General features: G+C 33.6%; 1 long non-coding RNA gene across 1 annotated transcript; it reads right to left on the bottom strand.

Moving 5' to 3' along the window:
* Nucleotides 1-246: 246 nt before the first annotated feature.
* On the bottom strand, nt 247-5,980 carry LOC113290186. The gene is made up of 5 exons (XR_003331452.1): nt 5,938-5,980; nt 1,195-1,472; nt 959-1,096; nt 812-860; nt 247-697 (listed from the first exon to the last, which is right to left on the bottom strand). It is a non-coding gene; the product is annotated as an uncharacterized LOC113290186 (long non-coding RNA).
* Nucleotides 5,981-18,497: the final 12,517 nt, after the last annotated feature.

Genomic DNA, 18,497 nt, shown 5'->3' on the forward strand with positions numbered 1-18,497 from the left:
ATGAGAAGAAAATACTAGGAATATGAAGGAGAAACAACTGGCATGTTCAGCCAAACTACGCAAAGAAAGCAAACATTTGAAGACTGAAACTCAGACACAACAAACATTGGAAGATTACAATACCTTTAATTTTTTTTGCACAAAAGCATTTTGTAATTACAAAAGTAAGAATAAAAAAAAACTACTATGAAAAAGCATTCAACATATAAGTTATCTTTGATTGATCATCTGAAATGTATATGGAACTGCATTCATATACTTTGGCAATGTGCGACTTGAGAGATCGAGTACCTTTTTAATATTTATCAGCACCTTCATCAAACACACCAGAACTTCCAACTCTGAAATCCAGTTGCTTTTGATGCTTTAATCTACGATGCTCATCAAAAATTTCCCACCCTTCAAACCGCTTGTGTGACATAATACTTGGATACATAAGACTATCACCTCTTGCACAAGTTTTAGATAAAAAAAAGAATCAAAAGTCAATACCTGACTGAGAATATCAATTGTGATTTCTGTATTATGAAGATCAAGAGTCGAGAGCTGGGTGCACAGTTTGAATAGCATTGAATGAAGGGATTTGAGGCCATTATTACTCAGATGCAGAGCCCACACAAACATGGAGTACCTCAAGATTCCGTAAACTCCCAACTGTGTCAGGCAAGTCTACCAAGAGATTTGATGCAAGATCAACCTGCACCAAGAAATTTTTTCAGATCAAAAATCCAAGTTATATATGTATATATATATATATATTACTTGTAACAAATACGAATTTTTGGAAAATAAAGTAAGATCAGAATACCACCTCGACAAGGGAGACACAATTCCCTATATTCGACGGAACTGAGCTTATCCTGCCACCAAAGAAATAACATGAATAATTTAGAGAGAGAAATTACTTTAACTACGGTAAAATTCACAAAGTGAAAATGGTTATAAACGTGAGTATTACCTGTTGTTATTTACTTTCAAGATTTCCAGACGAGTTAGAAGTCCAATTTGAACTGGAAAATTAGTCAGCTTGTTGTTTGCAACATGAAGTTGCATTAGAGAGACCAAACCACCCAATCAAGACGGCAATGAAGTTAAACTGCACAAGATACATATATCACAACAAATTACAAACATAATAAAATTACAATCCCCTTCAAATCGAATAAAACCAATAGTATATACTAAAGCGTATACCTGGATTGAGTTTAAAGAACCAATCTGAGAAGGAATTTCATGAATAGAATTTCTACTTATATCCAACACTCTTAAGGAAGACCCACAACCCCATACTTTTTCAGGTATGACCTTCAATTTAAGAGATCTCCTCAGCAGCAAACTGCTGCTCCTCACCCTTGTATGAGACCTCAATCATGGGTTGTCAGCTGGACCGGATAGAACCTTGAATGGCCAGTGCTTCATATCACCCTAGACAGTGGTGTTACTGAATCTCCTACCAATCAAAAGCTTGACATCTGTAAATCCAAACAATGACATTAGCAACAACTCTTTGACAGCACGCATATTTGCAAACTACCATCAAAACAAATATAACTAAACTCCTATACTATCATATCAGTGCAACTGACTGGATTTATGAATACATGTGCAAAAAAGATTGATACTTGATTCATACACTTAAAGATGAGTTACATGAAAAAATTTGAACTTATTTAAGCAATGAACCCTACCTATCATGTATAATTATTAAAGAGACATAAACTTAACACTAAACCCTATTTATGCAATGAACAGTACATACCACAACTAAAATCGTAAATCAGAATCATAAATCTAATATGCTCTCAGTTCAGATTGACTAATCATAAATAATAACTATGTACATAATATTGAGAAGGTTTATACTCTGTTTACAACGATTCAAATCAAACCCTAATTAAATATGGCTTCGTCTGCAGAGAATCAAACCCAACCCTAAATACCAAATCAAACGAGTAATAAGAAACCCTAAAATCGATTGAAATACTAAAACCTTAAAATCTAATTTACAAACTGAAATCCTACAAATGATAAATATTTACAGAGATCTATGAAATCAAAAACCTAAACTCGCGTAACAGATGATTGAAGATCAATTCTTCAAATATCAGATGATTTGATAAAAGAATAGATAAAACCCTAAAACTGATGATGAGAAACTGAAATAGAAACCCTAAACTGATGATGATGACGATGATGATGATTAACAGATGATTGAAGAACTGAAATCTTCAGTTGAGAAGACTTAAAATCAGATGTGGAGCACATCTGAATATCCAGGGGGAAGATAAGAGATGGGTTTACTCGATGAGAAGGGGGAGAAAAAAAGAGAGAGAATGGGAAAAGAGAAATGGGGTTTACTCGATGGGAATGGGAGAAAAATCATTTCTTCAAGGGTAAAATTATCCTCTAGCGTAATCCATGTTGGGTGGAAAAAAATGGCACACGACTGAATGGCACACGCGCAAATACACCTGCTACCCGACTCTAGTGTGACCAAGCGTGTGAGAAGCACGCGTAAATAATTAGCCTGTTACGATTCGTAACAGCTGACACTTGTTACGAATCACAAAAAAAAAATTTGTAACGGCTTCAAGCTGTTACAATTAGGTGGTAACGACATTTTGTAACTGTCAATTTTGTAACGGTTGCTGGGCCGTTACGAATTTTAGTTACTGTTCGGGAAAAATGGTGTAGTGCCTAACTCTTCAATTCTTCATGAACAGATCCATAAACATCCAGTTAACTTCACCATGTTCATCAATCAACAAATTCATTCCTTAATTCATGTTATTCATCTCCAATCGAAATTCCAGTTCATCTTGAATAACCCTAGATCATAGATTCATCATCGAATCAACTTCAGAACTTCGATTAAACACCAACCCATTTCGTTCTGCATCACCAATTACTCAAATCCCCCTTTTAATTAATCAATTCCATCATCTCTTAAACTCAAATAGAGCCCTAACTGAGTTCATCTTTTCTTTCTCTTTCAGTACGTATCAATTCAACTCTCAAACTGTCACCTCATCTTCTGTTCACCAAGTTAACAGGCGTACTATGAAACAATCACGAAAATAAACTCAATTCTTCGGAATTGAATCGACAGAATGAAAAAGAAGGACATGAGAGAAGAAACGGAAGAAAGAAGAAGATAAAAAGAAAATAAGAGAAATAAGAGAGTTATCTTCACGATATGGAGATAAGGCCGACCCAATTTGCTGAGACACCCACTCGCTTTGACACGTGCAACCACAGGGGTAAAATCCAAAATTACTATTTTACCCTCTGAAAACAACTTGATAAATCTTCTTCACCCAGTGTCTGAATAACGCGTGCGAGCAGTCCATCTCGTATAACTTTTCGAGATAAATCCAATGGTACTAGTTTCGTATCCAAATCGTTGTTAGATTAATTTCTATTAATTAACGTTCGCGTTAAACTAATCGAGTTATTATCGGCTAATTCGTCACTTGACTAGTCTAATAGCGTTGACGAGATCGAGGGTCTTTACATTCTCCCCACCTTATATATTTTCGTCCTCGAAAATCAAACCATCCTTCTGGTCTTCCAAAAACTCCCCACCTTATAGAATAAACTTATCTCTTGTCTAAGTGCAAATAACAGAAACAAAGCACAAACCTACATGGCTCTACAACTTAAAATCTAAAATTTGAAACTCTAAGTTTAATTACGTTGAGTCAAGTTATATCAAATAGGGAAGTCCAAGTTCTTAACCTAATTTATACAATGGAAAACTATAAGTTTTAGTCTCTAAGATCCTTACACTAATTTCTATTTTATAAAAATACCAGTGTCTAATTATAAGGGAGATTCCTACGAATCTTTCTAAGTGAATCTATAGTTATTGGTTTCCTAAATGATTTTACTAAACTTCTGTGATCGGTCATCTCTGAATGCAGTTGCCCTGTCAAGGTTGGCCAAGCCCAATAATGCCTTCATACGAACAGAGAAAACACAACCTTTACTATTCCCCAGTGCTGGATTAACTAAGTATAATTTTGTTAAGATTAATTAGTCTTTAACTTTTATATCAACGGGTGTAAGTCTGATAAATTTAATTCGTAAAATATATAAATAGTTCACATCATTTTAAGTAATTTAATCATCAAAAAATTTATTTCATTTTTTATTCATCATTATTACTATTTTTTTATTTTATCAATATAAATAATTCAAATCCGATTTCACGTCAATTTATAATATCTGATATTTTTAACTTTACTGTGATACCATATATAAATTTTCCATATATTATCTATTATAAATTTACTACCAATTTAATTACTCAAATATTATTATCAACTGTGTTATTATTCTCATTATTCTCAAGTTGATAGTCTGGTTGGTACGTTAAGTCTTAATCTTCTAAATATAATTCTACATTCACATAAAAATTCTTATAATATATCTTATTTATTCGTATTGAATCTATATATTATATCTTGTTAAATATTGACGTTGGTAATTTAATATGCTTTAAAAGTATGCATAAAATTATAATATATCCTAACAGTCTTTAGATTTTGCTATTAGTGTGAAGTATCCTATTAATATAAAAATTTATTTTCTTTTAATTATAATATTACACTAAATATCCGAATATTATTATTACTTTTATTATCATCTATAATTACTATTTTAATGTTCTTATTATTAACATTGATGGTTGAACTATTATTATAACTACACTTACAAATATTATTAAGTCCAAAAAATATTATTAAGATTTATGTAATTATAATTTGTTTACCTTTCATGTAAGTCAATGTATTCAGTAAGTTTGTATGTGATTTACAAGATTTATCAATAATTTTGATCTCACTATTTTTATAGTATTAGATTGTCTATGTGTTCACACTTTTTAGATTAATTATTCTCAAATCCTTATTAGCTAAAGCTATTGGTGTACCCTACAATTTTTTTTACTTCATTACAAGTACAAACAATCAAACAAACAAATCAATCAATCAAATAAATCTTTTAATTATTGATAGATTTTAGTTATTAAGATTTATCTCACAACCCAACCCAGTTCTAAACTAATCTAGTTCACTAACTGGCACTGGCTATTCCTATCATTTCCCATGTAAGATAGTGAGCTCTGATACCGACACTGTAGCGCCCCCAAAGCTAGCATCTAACTAATCCAAGAGATTAACTAAATAAAGAGGCACTAAGAATCTAATCATTTACTTAAACATTCAATTAATAAAATCTTCTACAAAACTTAACCCAAAAACTAGCCCCTCTCAGAAATATATATACAAGAACTCCTCTCAAATGATACATATACAATAGTCATTTGGTTTACAAATAGAATACACAACATAATAAACGTAACAAAAGTTAACTAATTAACAGAGTCAACTACTCGAAGCTTTCGCTGCACAACTCTGATCTATCTCTGAAACTGAAAGTGGGAATGGGTGAGCACATCATCCCTAAAAGGGGTTCCCCGTAGGAATAACATTTAACTTTAAAGAAATCATGAGAAAAATTCGGAAAACAATACATGTTTTCCCAAACATCAAAGTGACTAAGTCACCGGAATGCACAAATATGTATATGGACAAACTCCTTCGTCAAACAATGTATAATATTGATGCCACTTCCACACCGAATACTAATATTGATGCCAATTCCACATCGAATAAACTTATAATAGGTATAAATGTGAAGGAGCACATCCTATATACCACATGTGGAAATTCTCATTTCCCATAACAGTTCTTGATGACAACAAACATACAAGTCCTTTCCAAATCGTGGAAAGATTCAAAGAATCCAACAGAACAATCATAATGCAAACTAACAATGCATGGAATGCACAAACGGACAATGCATGAGTTTGTTAAATATAAACTTTTATAAAAGGAACAACAATGGTTTCAAAAGAGTAAAATGTATTCCCACCTCTTTTGATGAGAAGCCACGCCTACCTCGAGATCCACGATCCACTGGTTCGTCATTTGATTCGATCATTGTTAATACAGACTAACTGTTAATCACACAAGAACTATAAGAATCTAGCAAAAATGGCTCACACAAGAATCATACAAGTTTATCTAATGGTTCTAAGCCCATTATGGTATCTCATTCTCTACCTTTAATAAAACTAAGAGTTTACTAATCCAATTACGTTGATTTTACAGTCCATTAGCTAAGTCTTATGAATATCTACAACTTTGTATAAGAAACCAATGTCTAATTCGGACCACAAGAGGTCCAAAACATCTAATTAAGAAAATTGCCCAAAGCCCAAGTCCACTAAACAAATCCATTACTCTAAAGCCCAGTCCACCAGAGTCTAACTAACGGTCAATAACTGTCAATCTAACAGCCAACAGGTCTCTAACAGTCAACGTCTAAGGTCAGGTCAACAGTCAAGGTCAGAGTCAAAAAGGAATCGGTCAACTGAGTCAATTCGGGTCAAGCTAGGGAAAACTCAGTGAGTTAAGACGATTCAACTCAGTCAGACAGGTCAATGGTTCTCCTTACACAATTGTACTCTCTAACTCTACAAGCTAACCCCAAGAGGAACTTCAATCTAATAAAGCATCAATTCAATCATTCAAATACTTCAAATTTCAATTACAATTATAAACTCTAATTACCTGCAACTGCAGCTTTAAGCTTTTCACAACAACACTAATTGCAATTCTATAATCACTATCAATTCAGATTACTTGCAACTCAAAACATTTAACTACAACTGCAAATCCTTAACAACTATCGATTGCAGAAATCCATTCATATAACTCCCACAGCTGCAAGACTAACTCAACGTTCGATTGCAACTATTCAAATCCATATCCTGCACATGCTGCCTTCATTCCTGTAACAATATTTGCTTCCGACTTGCATTCTAGTTCAATGCTTCAACATTCAACAACTACAGAACCAACACCATTGCTAACTCAATCTACACAGCCCGCGACATCATTAGTTCCAAACCTTAACTATTTCATCTTCAACAACAATTCCATTTCAAACAGATTTTATATGCCATTCAACACATCTTCTCCATGCCAGTAACTCCCATTACTATTTGAGACTTTCAAATCCACCACCACCAACATTACAGCATCGCCAACAACTCTAATTCATTATCCTTAGTTATCCAATCTCATGACCTGCAATCACTCATTCATCTAGATTATGTTCTTCACCAAATCAGTACCATATAAAATATCATCCTCCACTTAGATTAATTCATAATACCTACAACTCATATACATACAACCATACTAACTTAAATTCCATGTAGTTCCATCAAACACAAATCATCTCAGATAATAATCCAAACTCAACAACTCCAATACCTTTAAATCAACAAAACAACATCCACAACTCTATACTATACTTGATTCAACCTCAGCTTCATCCACAAACACAGAAGTTCAATAAACTAAACAATTAAAACTAAATACCAAACTTAAATGAAATCGAAGTCTTACCCAAGCATCAGCATCCTCTATTTCAAATTCGAGTTCAAAACACAACTCTAGTTTCTCATATCAACCAAACCCATCTCTAATCCTTTCTTTAAAACCTCAATTTCATCTTCCCTATCATAAATTCAAATCTTCCATTGAATTCCAAATCTCAGAAACCCTAACTCTTCAATTCTTCATGAACAGCTCCATAAACATCCAGTTAACTTCACCATGTTTATCAATCAACAAATCCATCCTTAATTCATGTTATTCATCTCCAATCGAAATTCAAGTTCATCTTGAAAAACCCTAGCTCATCGATTCATCACCGAATCAACTTCAAAACTTCGATTAAACACCAACCCATTTTGTTCTGCATCACCAATTACTCAAATCCCCCTTTTAATTAATCAATTTCATCATCTCTTAAACTCAAATAGAACCCTAAATCAGTTCATCTTTTCTTTCTCTTTCAGTACGTATCAATTCAATTCTCAAACTGTCACCTCCTCTTATATTCACCAAGTTAACAGGCGTACTATGAAACAATCATGAAAATAAACTCAATTCTTCGGAATTGAATCGACAGAAAGAAAAAAAAAGGACATGAGAGAAGAAATAAAAGAAAGAAGAAGATAAGAAGAAAAGAAGAGAAATAAGATAGTAATCTTCACGATATGGAGATAAGGCCGACCCAATTTGCTGAGACACCCACTCGCTTCAACACATGCAGCCACAGGGGTAAAAATCCAAAATTACTATTTTACCTTCTGAATACAACTTGATAAATCTTCTTCACCCAGTGTCCGAATGACGCGTGCGAGCAGTCCATCTCGTATAACTTTTCGAGATAAATCCAATGGTACTGGTTTCGTATCTAAATGGTTGTTAGATTAATTTCTATTAATTAACGTTCGCGTTAAATTAATCGAGTTATTATCGGCTAATTCGTCACTTGACTAGTCTAATAGCGTTGACGAGCTCGAGGGTCTTTACAGAAACCTAAGGTTAAAGGAGAATCTACTCTAGTTGATGCAACTAGTAACACACAGGAGGTGTGGGGATTAGGTTTCCCAGTTGCTAGAGTTCTCCTTTATTAGTTTTCAAATCAGGGTTTGGAATCCAAGTTACCTTGGTAACAAAGCATTCAATATTCACCGTTAGATGAAAAACCTTATTCAACCAAGCTAATATATTTCGACTGTTAGATCAAACTTAGCTTGTTACACACAAATGAAATGTACCCTCATTTAGGTTTATGTAACCACACCCAAACATGTACACCATGTTAGCTCAACAATAGTTAACCGAAGTTAACCATATGATTACTCTCATATCAACCTTATTCATCTTAACCATAAATAGTTCAAATGACTCAAATGAAACTAGTTAAAGAGCCGTTCAATTGCTTTATTCTCATAGAAGTATACAAGAACATAATTGAAGCAAAATCGGTTTGATTCACTCGAATCAATATATGAACATTATAGCCACGATTGGCAAAGATTGCATTCCTTATTTTATAAATGTATAAGTTCATGTACACAACCGATTTTAGAAAGTAACCAACTCAAGTATGCAAACGAGTACGCATACTTAAGTAGTCGAACCGAGTTTGGTTATGCCAGTATGCGTACGGGTACACATACCAATTTACATTCCAAAATCCAGCAGAAATTCACGTACGTGAGACTTCCGCCAATATGCATACGTGTACGCATACTTTCACAGACATCCAACAACCACCAGTACGCGTACGAGTACGCATACTCCAGGTTCCTTGTTGTGGACTTACACACAAATGTGATAACACACTATGTTTATATCCAAACACGGTTACATTATTCTGCACTCTTTATTTCAATCATTGAAACTTTCTTAGAGGATGACAATAGCCGTTTTCACACACTATTAGCATCAAAGCAATTTTCAAGATATTGAAATAATCATAACGAAACATTCCAAGTCTACACCAAATGATTGTATCACACAAACCATGTAAGGTGTTACTCGAAAATTTTCACATGATAAAAGATGAACTTGGTCGAAGCGAAAGCTTGCCAACACATATTTCGAGAAATATGTAAGCGAGATAAACTCAGCTCGAAATCTCAAATGTGTATATAGAAAACTATATCGTAATACGACTTATGTCTCAATATAGGAGATAAAGTAGAAATAAACTTTCCAAGTGATAGATGAGTTTCAGTCTCCACATACCTTTTGTTCATGAAGTTCCACAAGTTCCCCTTAGTATTTCTTCGTCTTCAAATGATAAACGTCGTGAAGTCTAAGCTCAACTACACAATCTGTGTTCTAGTCCGAGACATCTATACATAGGCTAGAAATCAAGACTTATAGTTTTGATCACTAACATTGACAAACATGCTTGAGATAGCAACGCATGCGAGTTCGACCGAGCAGTGCTCTAACAAACTCAAAATTTTAGGGTGCACAAACTGGGCACGTACCTACCAATTTTCGGAACTCAGATCACTAGGGTACGCGTACTGGGTATGCGTACCTACCTTATGTCCAGAATTTCAGTATTAATGAAAACTCTCTTTAAACAATTTATAACGTTCCCAATTACCATAGATAATGAATATCATTGCTTGGGGAATTTCCAAATGATCAACTTGAAACAAAAATAGTTCATGAATAATAAATTATTTTTAACCAAGATTATTAAGGATATATGAATATCCATTGCTTGGATCATATTTCGAGAGATTTATCAAGACAAGCTTGACTCAAAATTTCTTATTTATAATATAAAATTTAATAAAATTACACGACATAGTCTCTTAAAGATAAAATGGTAAATGTCGTGAGCAAATAGGATGGTCTAGTCTTCACATACCTTTTTGTTGAAATTCTTCAAATGTCTTTGTTTGATCATCAATCTTTAATCTTTAAGGGTTATTTAATGATGTCTGATACTCAACTACCATAACCTAATCCTAGTATAAGACTTGACTTTAATATACTAGAAATCAAGATATAGTTTTGTGCATCTAACATTGACAACAAGCTTGAGATAACAAAACTTGCGAGTTGGACCGAGCAATGCTCTAACGCCAAGAATAAATTAAATCATATATACATATATATATATGTGTGTGTTAAAACAAGTTTAAACGGCTCTATCCTTCTGGTACATGACATATCTTCCTCACTTCAATGTGTAGAATGTTTAGGCTTTAGATTGTCGTAATAAACAGATTTCTCATTCCTTACTGTAGTATAAAAATATCTACAGGACGGAGAGCCTGTATATCCTATTAAAATAGAACCATCTATAAAATATTTAAACTATCATTTGTTTTTTTCCATACTAGTCAACCCTAAAGGCATAAAAGTAACTCAATGTACATCACATTCTCTATAATAGAGAAGGTGTAACAGGTTAGAAGAGATCTTCTTATCTTCTCCTCTAGAATAAACTAGTCATAAATCTCACTTTTGTATTTATTAATGGAGTCACTTGTAACCCTAGAGGATAAAAAGATCATATTAACAACCCATGGATGTAGGTATTCATACTAAACTACGTAAATCATGGTGTTATGAATAGTTACTTTCCTTAGAATGATTACTTTCATACTCTTTGAAAGACGGGGGTACCCAAATATACCACAATCTTTTAATTTCAACCTATAAGTCTTATATCTTAAGTGATTGTCTATGGACAAAGTCGAGATAATACAACTTCAAGATATTCGCTTGATAATAGTTACGGTCCAAAACCAATTTACTATAGGATCAATACCAAGTGAAGGATTAACTTACAAGTGTAATTTACTTTATTATATAACACAATTATAAAGAAAAAGTAAAGTAAATGGCACATGAACATTTTGTTAGCGAGGAAACCGCAAATGCCGGGATCTAGTCCAGTTTCGAATACTTTCATAATTAAGTCGTTATACAAAGAACAAAAGCCGAATTCGTATAGTTGAGACCAAGTAAACTGCCCCTAGTTACTTAGTTAACTCAGTATCCTACGTCTTTGACCTTTTGGTAACGCACGTGAATCTCAAGACTATCTCAAGTTGCTTTACCAAGTAAAGTATGTACTCAACTCCTTAAGATCGTATTCCAAATTGTAAAGGAACAAATCTGTTTGGTAACCACTTCAATAATCTTTATAATAAATATTTGTTGAGTTGTTGACGATAGCTCTTATGTTTAACATAATAAACTCCTTGGTCGGGTAAGATCAATCCAAATCAATAACCTAGATTCGGATTCAGATATTGAGAAATACTACCAAATGATAGTTGTCGATCTAAATTAATTTAGGATTAAATATATCAAGAGATAAACCGTATCCAAGTCGGATCCCAGCAGATCAAGATGTGTGCACAAATCACGAGATATGAAAACTAATAAGAAAATCTTCTTCGTCTTCAAATCTTCAACTGCCTTCTTAAATAACCTGCACAACACAAACTTGAATCCTCTTGTGATCAATCACACACAGAACAAAGTCTGTTAACATTGGATTATCACAAGATGTCTTTAGATCTACATAAAGTTCTAAAGATCCCGTCGATACTTTGATTTAGTTTCAGTGACCCTTGTGTCAGAAGAGAAGGCTCTCAAGAATAATCATACTAGGTGCAATCAAAGTTTCAACTACCGTTAGTCAAATCAATAATCAAAAACTAAAATAAAAATGCAATTATCTACTTTCCCACCAACGGTACTTGTAGAGATTCTTAATCCCATAGAAGTCTTTAAACGCGGTTGTAAGAGATTTCGCCTAATATGTTTACTTTCCTCTCCGGATAGACAGCTCCACCAGAAACAATACGAATGAAGTTTTCCTGACTCTTAGGATAATTTGCAAGAAATGCAAACTCAAGTATTTATAGACAAAGTTTGTTTGGACAACAAGGAAATTCCAAAACCGAAAATATTCTCAAGATATGCAATAAACTACCTAATTTTGGTTTTCCTATTTTCAATAAATGTCAAACAATATTTCCGAAATTTCTATTAGAGGATTTTTATTATTAGTTTAGCACATTAACTAATAATCCTTTTCTAGAGTATATTCTTTAATAGCTGGTAATTAAAACATATAAAATTGAAAATCATAATTAAATGTTTTTCAACATTTCGGTTTGGGATCACCTTGTGCATCAAAGAATATCTTTGGACAATTAATGATAAGAGTTCTGCACATGTTCAAATAATGTCGACATCTAGAAGTTCCCTATCTTAGCAAATCCTAATTCCAAATTCATACACAACATAAAGAAATATGTGAATATTGGAAACTCGATTTTGCTTTTAGGACCGGTAATACCGTGACTCCCAAACTAACTTAAGACCGGTTACACCGTGACTCCAATATAGGTTACGACCGGTTATACATTGCTTCCCAATACTAGTGAGGATCAGTTATACCATGTCACTAGATATAGGTTATGATCGGTTATACCATGGTTCCCAAAAAAACTAGTTAGGATCGGTTATACCTTGTCACACTATATAGGCTATGACCGGTTCTACCTTGATGCTCAACATAAGTTAAGATTGGTTCTACCTTGTCATCTTGCATTGGTCATCCAAATATTATTCAATGAAGAACCGGACCAAGACACTTATGATTTCCCTTTGATTATGAAACAAGTTCATACATATACTTCCTTCAACCAATGTAATAATGCATAGTTTCCTAGGATGAAATCATACTTATATCCCACACATGATCAAATAACTATATACATAGATTATGTTTCAAAAGATAAGCGTTATACTTCGTGATTCAATATAATTCCTTGACACTTTGATCATAATAATATGACCAAGTCTAATTTCTAGAGTGTTATAAATATAGCTTCGCATGTTATGTTTTCAATATAAAGCGACTTGAAAGATAGGTTAGGAATGGAAACAAGTCAATTCAGTATTACTAACCTCAAGTGGAAGGATGATGTCATCGTTGCAGTCGTTACTTCTTCACATTTTTCAGGTCTTCAGAGTAATACTTGTAAGTCTCAATATTCCTAGACTTTCTAGTCTAACCTAAACGAAGTTGACTATAATAATTAATCAAGCGACTCTATATGGGTTTTGATACTAAAATATGACAACCAAACTTGACATACCAACGCTTGGTGGGTTAAACCGAGCTATGATCTAACACTCTTCATATGTTTTCCAGATGGTGTTAGATGTTTGGGATGTTACACTCACCTTCACAATTTAAGAAGTTTGATAAGTGGACATGAAATTAAGCCGTGGCAAGCTCAAAGTGAGATAGCAGAACCTATAGCCACGCCTTTGAATCTTTGATGGAAATTCATTTTTTTCACCAATATAAGAATAATTTTATTGCTAGTGGAAATCAGTAAAGTGATACGATGTGAATGAATTAAGAAGCACAACTAACACTCTAAGATTAACTGAACCAGCAGCACAAAACAAGACCAACCCATAAAATTGATGATTTTTTTTAGTATTAGATTAAAAAATATATTTGAATCTATGAGATAGCAAAACTTATAGCTACACGTTTGAATAAGATTCCCCTTGTATTCGCCAACATAAGAATAACTTTATTGCTAATGCAAATCAGTGAAGTTATTCTTTGTCAATGGGTTAAGAATGACAATTAAGAATCTGAGATTCGCTGAACCAACAACACAAAACAAGACCAACCCATAAATTCATGAAAGAAAAATTTAGCATCAAAATAAAAAAATATAAGAATAACTTTATTGCTGATGGAAATTAGTAAGGTGATATACTGTCAATTAATTAAGAAGCATAATTAAGAATCTAAAATTCACTGAACCAGCTGTACAAAATAAGACCAACCTATAAAATTCATGAACAAAAAATTTAACATCAGAATAAAAAAAATATTTTTAGCTTCGCCTTTTCGCCTAAGTTTGAGTTGGAGACCTTCAGTGTGTTATATTGACGTAATAACCAACTAAACCACAAAACCATTTGATACCCAACTCGCATAAACAAGAATTTTTCCAATTTCTTCCATGTTCAATTCACCCCTGACGCTCGATAACCAACTATATCACAAAACCATGTGATGCCTAATTCGCAAAAACAACATAATTATTCCTACATTTCTTGCATGTTCTACTCATTTTCTATGTACCAATTTTTCACCATGTACAAATGAACTTCTCACCATGTATAAATGAACTAACCGCTTAGCAATCCCATGTCTTCCAAAGTCTTCACGTTTGTGCTACATCAGAGACATAAAGTATGCACCCCATGAATTAAGGATGAGTACTGATGGTGAAGAAGTTGCTAGAAAAGACAAAACGAATCAACAAGTGCGAAGATGTTTGGAAACAATCCTGCTAGACTGACTGTAGGTTTCCCCACGAATTTGCAGGGGCTAGGTTTTTGGGAATCGAGTCCAACTCTGGTTTTATTCAGGACAAATTGTCGGATCCAACCAGAAATGAGTGACCTCTCTTTGGAAAATTATCCGCACATCCGTTAGCATATATCCTTGACCCCCTACATATGTGTGCACAGTGTGCAAAAAATCGGACTCATTAGAGAGACTAAATTCAAAAATTTCAACTTTCCGTGATTACAGCCTCAGGTGGAAACAATATGTTTATTACCTTATATTTATCCTCTGGTTAATATACTCTTTCGCTAATTTCATGCCACAAAATCTCAACAATATATTTGATCCTTATTATTTTGGTCAAAAAACTTTATTGGTATTCTTAGCAAACCCTAATATTGATAACTCTTTATATCACTATACTCCATTCTCCGTTCTTCAACACAAAAACAAAAACCTTAGAAATTTTACATTCTCTAAAATGGAGACAGAAGGTACATCTCAAATGGTAGATTTTGTGAACAAGTTCAAAAAGGCTGCTCTTGATTTGGGTGATACTAATGAAGTTGCAGTCATCTCTTCGGAAACTCGGGAAGAAGAATAAGGAGATCAATGGGAGGCCAGTGCTATTGGTAGAGTGATAATATAAGGGAGAATGAGCTATGAAGCTGTGGAGAAGTTTATCAAGTTTACTTGGCCTTTCTTAAATGAAAACGATGTTCAAATCATTGAAGTTGAACCAAACACAATTCTCTTCAAATTCAATAAGTGGGATTCTTTTAACATGGTCATCAATGAAAGACCTTGGAACATCAATAGGCAGCTGCTTGTTGTTCATGATTACATTCCAGAGATGGTATACACTGAGAAACATTGGGGGTTTCAACAATTCTCGCTGCAACTCAAGTGGATACTTCCAAAGCATATGAATTCTGCTGCAGTGACTAAGATATGAAGTATTATGGGTGAAGTGGTGGCTATTGAACCGAAAGATGCAGTTCCTGTAGGAGGAGTTCCAGTTAAAGTTTGTGTGAATGTAGATCTTTCATTCCCTGTGAGACGAGGTGTCAAAGCTATTACAAATGCAGGAGTAACCAAATGGATCAAGTTTTATTATGAGAGACAACCTCCAGGTCTTTGCCCTAAGTGTTTTACTATCAAGCATTGCAAAGTTGCCTGCAAAGATGCAGATTTATTTCTCGAAAAATCTCATGAAAAGTCGTACTACTTTGGCAATCCAAAATCTATAAGAAAGAATATAAACTACTTCAGCCTCTAGCTCGGCTCATGTATCCAAGAATATCCAAAAGAAATTTGTGAAGAACATTATCTTCATCCCTCCAAAGGATGGAGAAATCATCAATATGAATTTTCTGGTGAAGAGTGGAGTAGGAGAAGAAGACAATGAATATGGCATACTTGGAAAAAGATCTAGAATTGACACTGATGCTGCTGTTACTGCCTCTGCTGAGACTTCTTCCAGTACCAACAAACTTCACAATCAATCACTGCAAAGGATAATCCAGCACATCCACCACATGGGGAGATTCAGGTAATCCATATTTTTGATTTACCCTCAAAAAACTTTACTATTTCCATTATTTTTTCTACAGTCTTTCAATTTCACCACCTTCAGTTTTATCTAGGTCATATTTTTACTATCAGGTTTAATTTAGTTATACGTCTTTAATCATCTGCATATAGTTAAATCTCTAATCATTAAATCCTGTTGGCATACCTAAATAATTCATATACGTTAACATATCATTATATTCATTGTTTTCCTTTTACTTGCTGGTAAAGAAATGAAAATAATTTCTTAGAACGTTCAAAGGTTTAAAAACTCAGATACTCGGAATCATTTAAGTGATTTGGTCAGAACCCAAAATCCAGATATCATTTTCCTGTGTGAGACCAATATCAGTAGCATCAAATGTGCATCACTCTTAAAACAATTTCAATACCCAAATAGTGCTCATATTGAACCTCAAGGTCTCTCTGGGGGTTTAGTCTTGCTTTGGAAAGATGGTTTCTCATGCAATATCATTGATATGTCTCATAATATGTTTAATGTTCTAGTTCAAGCAGATCTTAGCAAGCCTGAGTTTCAATTAACTTGTATGTATGGTTTTTCCAACTACTCTAGGAAAAAATATCAATGAAATTACATACAAAACATCAGTAGTCACATTAACACACCTTGGGTTATACTTGGTGATTTAAACTTTCATCTGACAGACAGTGTCACTAATGCTTGCTCTTCAGCTGATGGTATGGTTAACAACATTATTTCCTCATGTGGTTTAGAAGACTTAGGTTTTGTTGGTAAGAGTCATACTTGATCTAACAATAATAGGAGTACTGGTGCTAAGAAATCTAGAATAGATATGGCACTTGGTAATGTTGATTGGTGTTTACACTTTCCTAATAATAAACTTTATCATCTAAATCAAATAGGAAGTGACCATAGACCTATCGTGTCAATGTCAGATGCTTCTATTCCTAATTGTTGGAAACCTTTTAAGTTCTTCTTAACATGGTTGAATGATGATTCTTGTAAAACTGTTATTGCTGATGCTTGGAATTCTTGTATAAGTGGTTCTCCTGCTTATCAACTGGTAAGTAAACAACACATCACTAGAAGAATGCTATCTCAATGGAATAAGGAACACTTTGGGGACATCAATCAAACTTTGGACAAACTACAAAAAGAGTTAAGTGAGCTTCAGGAACAACCTTCCATCTTCAGTAATGAAGAAGAGATTGTGAACATCACTAATGAATTAAATAAGTGGCATAAGATCAAAAGTGAATTTGCTCAGCAAAAGTCAAGGGATCATTTTATCAAAGACATGGACTCTAACAACAAATATTTTCACACTAAGATCAATAGAAGGAAATACAGAAACAATATAGATTCTATTCAAGATCATGATAACAAGTGGTTAAATACAAGAGAAGAAATATCTAGTCATCTGACTATGCACTTTAAGAGCATAAGTACTTATGTTAATCCTGTTCTTGATGAAAGTTTATACAATATTCTTCCTTCTATCATCTCAGTTGAAGACAATGCTGCCCTTATCAAAATTCCTTCAAATGATGAAATTCATAACACTCTTAAAAGTATGGAAAACTGGAGTGCTCCTGGTCCTGAAGGTTTTCAAGCTGGTTTCTATAAAAGTTAGTGGGATATTATTGGAGAAAATGTTTGTTTGATGGTAAAAAGATTTTTTGAAAGCAAGCACATACTGAAGAAAATTAACAAGACTTATATGACTTTGATTCCAAAAAAGAAGAAAGCATCTTGTGCTAGTGATTACAAACCTATAGGTCCATGTAATACTTCTTACAAAGTCATATCTAAAATCATTGTTAACAGGATGAAGCCACTCATGGACAAAATTATCTCACCTTTTCAGGCTGCATATGTCTCTGGAAGGTTAATAAGTGACAATACAGTGATTGTACAAGAAATCATCCATTCTATGAAGAAAAAGAGAGGTGCAGGCTGGATGGCACTAAAACTAGACATGTCTAAGGCATTTGATAGGATGGAATGGACCTTCTTGATCAAAGTTCTTAAATACTTTGGTTTCTCAGCTGATTTATGTGATTTTATTTTTGAATACATAAGTACTACTTCATTATCTGTCTTGCTGAATGGATCTCCATGTGAAGAATTCCACCTC

This window comes from Papaver somniferum, chromosome 6 (genome assembly GCF_003573695.1).
Source record: "Papaver somniferum cultivar HN1 chromosome 6, ASM357369v1, whole genome shotgun sequence".
NCBI lineage: Eukaryota > Viridiplantae > Streptophyta > Magnoliopsida > Ranunculales > Papaveraceae > Papaver > Papaver somniferum.